The sequence below is a fragment of the Mustelus asterias genome, chromosome 9, assembly GCF_964213995.1.
Source record: "Mustelus asterias chromosome 9, sMusAst1.hap1.1, whole genome shotgun sequence".
NCBI lineage: Eukaryota > Metazoa > Chordata > Chondrichthyes > Carcharhiniformes > Triakidae > Mustelus > Mustelus asterias.
Window position 1 is genome coordinate 22,536,793 of NC_135809.1, and position 6,446 is coordinate 22,543,238.

Consider the following 6,446-nt stretch of genomic DNA (forward strand, 5'->3'; position numbering starts at 1 on the left):
TAACCAATGGGAACAAGATGTAAGGGTCAGCTGACCCAGTAAAACATGGAACCATAAGGAAGGAACTATGTAGAATTGTGGGAAGCTTGGAGTGGCCCAGGGCGAGGCCCCAACTTTGGAGTAATGATGTTTCTTTATTAAACCCTTTCTTTGATTTATAAGTTGGAGTAAGTTTTATTGTATTTTCATTAGCTGCATTTTTGAAGGGTTCCTTCTGAAGAAACATGGGATGCCACCTCCTCCCAAAATATACCCCCCAATCGGATTCACCCCGCCTGCATAGGACTCCTCCCCTTCTGCCAGACCTGACCCTCACCCCCGAACCCTGACTGGATCTGGCTGGACACCCTTCCACTCAAGACCCCATCGTGTCACTCCAACGCTGCCAACAAACACCCTCCCTCTTGTGCAGGCCTAGTCCGAGCCTCTCCCACCCAAGGTCCGACTTTAATTTCCCGACCCCTGAAACCGTACCACACCTCCCCCACCCAACTTCTAACCACTTGCCTTAGACACTGACCTCCCCTTCCATGCACTGTCAATTTCACTGGACCTTGCACTTAGCTGGTTTACGACAGCTAGTGTTGTTAAAAGGACGTGTGGCCTCTTCACTCCAACTCTCCTGCACTTTGGCACAGGGCCTCAAGGACTGCACTGCCTGATTCTTGACCTGCCTGAGTTGGAAGGTCAGCCGAGAAAAGCTGGAAAAAATCATCCCAATGTTGTAAAGCAAAATTATACATAAAGCCACATAGGGTGGTATTAGGGCAGATGACCAGCTGGAAGAATCAATTTATTTTGTTTCCTTATTTCACTCTTTCCTCAAATTTATTTGGCTCATCTCCAACTCTTCCTTCCTCAATATTTTGACCAATATCAATTATAAACCCACTGATTCCCACAGCTACTTGGACCACACTTCCTCCCAAGCCAGTTGCTGTAAGGACTCTCTCCATTCTCACGATTTCTCCACCTTTGTTTTGGTGATACCACCTTCTACACAAGTGCTTCTGAAATGTTTCATTTTTGCCTAAGTGCAGTTGACACGGCCCTCAACTGTCTGTTCCATTTCTTAAATTTGTGTTCTCACACCTTTGCTTCCTTTCCAAAAACCACGATAGGTTCCCATTATCCTGATTTCCATTCCAACATGCCTCCACAGTCAATGGATCATCATTCATTATTTCCACCAGTATGCATCTCCCGCCAGCAATCTGAAGAGACCATTTACTTTGTGACACCATGATGTACTCCTCAATCACCCTTTTCCCATGGCACCTTCTTATGCAAGCACAGGGCATACGTAACCCCTGTCCTTTTACCTCCTCCCATTATCCAAGGCTCTAAAACACTCTTTCCAGGTGAAAAAGCTATTTATATCTACTTCTTCTGAATTTGGTATTCTGCATTTGTTATTCATGATGCAGCCTTCTCTACACCATGGAAATCAAATGGAGATTGTGGCTTGAATTTTACCACCCCACCTGCCACAGGAATCGGAGCGGGCAAGGGACAGTCAATGGAAAGGTCCATTGACCTCAGGCAGGATTTTACGGTTTTGGGATGAGTGAGGCCATAGAATCACGCCCTGTGTGTTATTTTAATTCTCTGCTTCATTCTTACTCTGGTCTCTCAGTCCTTGACCTCCTACTGGGTTGTAAGGAAGCTCAATACAATATATGGGGCTATGACCCCACAGTACACATTTTTATAAAATATATATACACACACACATGTATATTGACATGGCTAATTTCTAAAATTAAAAAAAAATGGCTGAAGCCATATCTGTGACCCTCAAACAGTAATAGCAATTTGTCAGTATCGCAGAAACTTGTGCCTCATTATCTCTGAAGGTGTGCTAATGATCCTTGTGTGGGCTGCAGAGTCCAAATCAAAGGGAATTACACAAATACCATTTACATATCATAAACCAGGCCTGGTCAACTGCAGTCAACTCCATGTGGACAAAGGACCCTGTAACTTCCCTTTAAGACTTAATGGTTGGAACATTAACTGTCTCAGGCACCCAAAAAGGGATACACACTCTATGTCAAAGCCAAAGTAGAAAGGTTGGAGTCATGTGACATGACCCCCTTAGCTGGTGGAAACTGTAATATTGCTTTGTGGAGCTGCAAAGCTCAGTCTGACATCGTTCCATCTGAAAGCAGCAACGCAGAAACTTGGAGGTTTGAATGCCGAGCCCCATCTACACTGTTTCCACTGGAACTTCTGTACTATCGCCTACAAGCCTGACTCATCGCCACATGCCAATCACATTGTGGAAGTCAACTCTGTTGGAAAAGTGAATTATCCAGCATCGGTCTGGTTTGTCAATCTCTGTGAAGGAATTCACCATTAGACTTTGATTCTAGGGACACGTTAAACAATAATTCTTTTTTCTGTGGTTTTTGACCTGTAAATCCTTCTTTCTCAATCCCCCTGTTTTATTGTACAAGTGGAAAGGAGGCAACGGTGCTACCCCCCCTCACATATGAGTGTGTGCAAATAAACTACCCTTTCATTCTATCACCAGCTTTCTGTGAGGCTATGAATAGAAATTGAATGGACCACCCCAAAACCAATCCAATACACCACTGCTTTTAAACAGGGAAACCCAAAATCAAAATACCTTCTTGTTTTCAGAAAGGTGGTGAGAGGAGAAATCAGGGGTATTGAATTGATCCCCTTCCCCTCCCCATCAGCAACAAGCTCCAAGAACAGCACCTTGTCTTTCTGTCCAGCCTTTTAGACTCAACATTGAGTTTGGTCGGTTAACTATTGGTAATGATTCTGCCATTCCCATTTATATACCTCCTCCAGAGACTTTTGTTTCTTTACTTTTCCCATTACCATCTCCTTTTGCCATATAATCTCTTCTGCCTTCCATGTCATCGCAGACTTTCCCTTTTGTCCCCCTCATACTTGCTTAAAACTAAAGACCACCGATCTTAAACATTACTTCTATTTCTCTCTCCATGACTGAGGTAGATAAGTATACCAGTAGGGCCCTTGCCCTTTGTCTACCCTGGTTCAGGGAGGAGGTCTTCTGGCACAGTGGGCAGCACCACTGCCTTTTGGCAAGAGGTTCCAGGTTCAAGACCAACTCCAGGACTTAATGGCCAAAAGTGGTGTATGCCTAACATGGCCAAACAGGTTGAGTATCAAATTGCAAATCCTCACAACATATGCCAATGGCAGGCAGTAAGAACAGGAGAGCTTCCTGGTCAGCTACGTGATGGAAAGAACCTTCTACCATCATTCAAGACTACAACATGCATGTAAAAGGCCATATTGCTACAGCAACTTTGACTTGTCAGTGAACTGTAATGCACCAACAACTGGTTTGAGCATCTCGAGAGGATCCACTAACTGATTTATTACAAACCCAGCACAAACTCGGATTAGCTCTACTGCTAGGAACCAGCTATGAAATGTCAATAAAAGCACAAGCAATACATTTAACTACATTGGATTTCCAATGTATTAAAATAGTGTTTCACATCAGAGCTATGCTGCAAGATGTATACCAAGGGACCGGATGGATTGACAAAGGTTGCAAGATACTTGGTGTAGAGCACACAATTCCCAAAATCAGATTACCACCACTTTCCATGGCCCCACTTCCATATTGAAGAAAATAAAATTGCTGATGAGAGATTACATGGTCTTGGGGAAAACCAAAGAAGTGATTGGTTTGGAGAGTTGAGCCTTTACAACGCGACTGCAAAGGAAGACTGAAAGTGCCTGGCCCAGTTAGCATCTGCAAGTTTTACAGATTTATTCACTTTATACAGGATATCTCACTTAAAACGCAAAACTTGATTACAGTTGGATTCTGCACAAGGGCAACTGAGAGACACAGCACACTACACCAGACAAAACAGATACAAAGTTGATCTATTTGTACATTTGTATTTAGCACATCTAATCTTTAAGTTTAAACAAAATTAAAATGTTCTCAGTTGGCGAGCTTTTGAGCATTGGTGATAAATTTCATCAATTGACTTGGAAACATACATATTCGGTAGGGTCCCAGTCTGCCAAATCCAAACCGAGCCCTTACTGCAGGGTGAAATGGCACAATGCACAGCACATCTTATGCAGGATGTATTGTAGGACCATCACCACCTACCAAGTTGTCATCATGAGCTGCAACTTCAGGGGTAGGCCTTTGCCATGGCAAACAACAAGTGTATCGTCAGATCCCCTCCAATGTTCTAAATGTACATGCAGAATCTTTTGTTTGGCATTGCAATCGGCACATTGAGAAAGTGAACTCTTCCTGTTGTTGATAAAACACTGTCAGGGTCCTTGAACAGAGCCTTTAGTCCCACATAACACAACCCATAGCCCCCTGCATCCTGGGGAAGCTGGATAACATGGAGCATAAAAACAGGTAATTCTGCCCAAATGACCCATGCCCCACAGGAGCCTCCTCCCATCATTCTTTAATGCTCAGCCGAACCTGCCTCACATTTCCACAGCTAATGGTCTTCTTTGCATTGCAGGGATCACATGACAGAGTTCCATGCCTGCCAAACAGCATCCGTCATGCAAGTTGCAATCCGTCACAGCTCCCTGACTGATGTTGCAGCGAAAGATGGAAAAAAATTGGAGCTGTAGAAACTGAATGCTGTGGACACTGGCATTTCAAATGATAAAGGCACTACGATTAGGCTGCACTTTCAAGTCTTTGTGCAGCATTGCAAGAGGTAGCCAATTCCTTCTCTGGTGAATTGCAATCGGAATTCATTTCTGCAGCTATGTTTTAGTCTCCAGCCACAGCCCCTCCTATGCTGATACAGAATATAGGAAAGCACATTGCAATCCATTTGTCTTCCAAAGGTTTCCCCAATTATAAACCTTATATTTGCACATTAACAACAAAATGAAAATTAGGAATGTAAATAAGTGACAATTCTTCTTGTCTGGCTACCAGCTGATGCTGCATCATTTCTTCACAAAACATTGAGTCACCTTCCTCAACCCACCTCAGTAACTGAAACACAAGACATTTTCTCTCAATGAATTATCCATTGAACTTTAAAATTGATTTAATATGTTTTTAATTGCTAGAACTCATGGTGCACTTCTCATTGCCAATTGATGTGAAATCAATGTCCAGTCAGGGAAGCAGCAGATTTTGTTTGGCAGGGGGAAGAGAATGAATCGCTAAATCTTGTGCTTGCATATATGCAAGAGATTGTATGATCTGATATTTTAATTGCATTGCCTAGTTCAATATTTGTCGGAATTACTTTTAGGGAGGGCGGGGTGAAAACAGTTCTGGGATCGTAGGCACTTGACCATCATTCATTGTATTAACAGGTTTCCTTTGTAAAGAAATGTTGATGATCCAATGTTGGGACAGGGACTTACAAGAATAAGAGTTCAAATTTTGTTTCTCTAAAGCATTCCATCAGAACCAAAGTAGGTGGTTTTCAGTATGCTAAAACTATCAACCAAGGTTTTACCGCAGATTCAAAAATATTTCTCCAAATCTCTCCCAAGCTAAAATATCCAATAGAAGGAATCAATAATGTTGATTAATCTGTTAAATTGATGGAACTACATAGAAAATTAACTTTAGTTATGCATTATTATTGAAAATATTAACTTCATGGTCTTGTGCAATTTGTTCAACTATTCTGTATCTTACACTAGTAATTAAATAATTATGTTCAAACCGGACTCGAAGTTGAGCACACAATGTAGGCTAATTTTTCAGAGCACTAGAGGTCCTCTGGCTTTGTTGGAGGAGCAGTGTCATGTACAACTTCTCATATTTAAAGGATCTCCAAACTGTATTCAAAGAGTATGTTCCTGGCCAATATACATCGTGATAATCACAAACAGATTTTTTTTAAAAACCAGCACAGACAGGCACTTTGGCCCAAACTGATCCATGATGACCAAAATGCCCATCTATCCCTCAAGCTTTCCTATCCAGGTATCTGTCTAAATGCTATCATTTGGCCACAAAGAGTAATAAGTGTCAGAAATCATTTGACTGTAGAACACTTGGAACATGCTGGCTAGGCATAACAAAAATATCTATTCTAACATACTGCAAGGCCATCAAAACTGCTTTGCATTCCAATTAGTAATGATCTGGCATGCTGTGCTTTGACATTTTCACCTGCTTTTAGTCATTCCATTTTGAATATACTGTGACTAATTTGAAAGTTTCCCTTAAATTTAGAAATAAGCAAAAGTATGCTGAGGCTTTTTCCCAAATAAGTTCACAGTACAAGACATTCCAAAAGATGTATTGCTATTTTTAATGCAAGTTTATAGTTTGACATGTTACACACCCACTTTGACATAGTTCCACACAGGCTTCCAACCTGACTTTTTTTTTTAAAAAGTCAGACAAAAATGCCAACTTTATGGCATAAAAGCTCACTTTTATCCAGCGAGAAAAAACCCAACATCTTGCTATT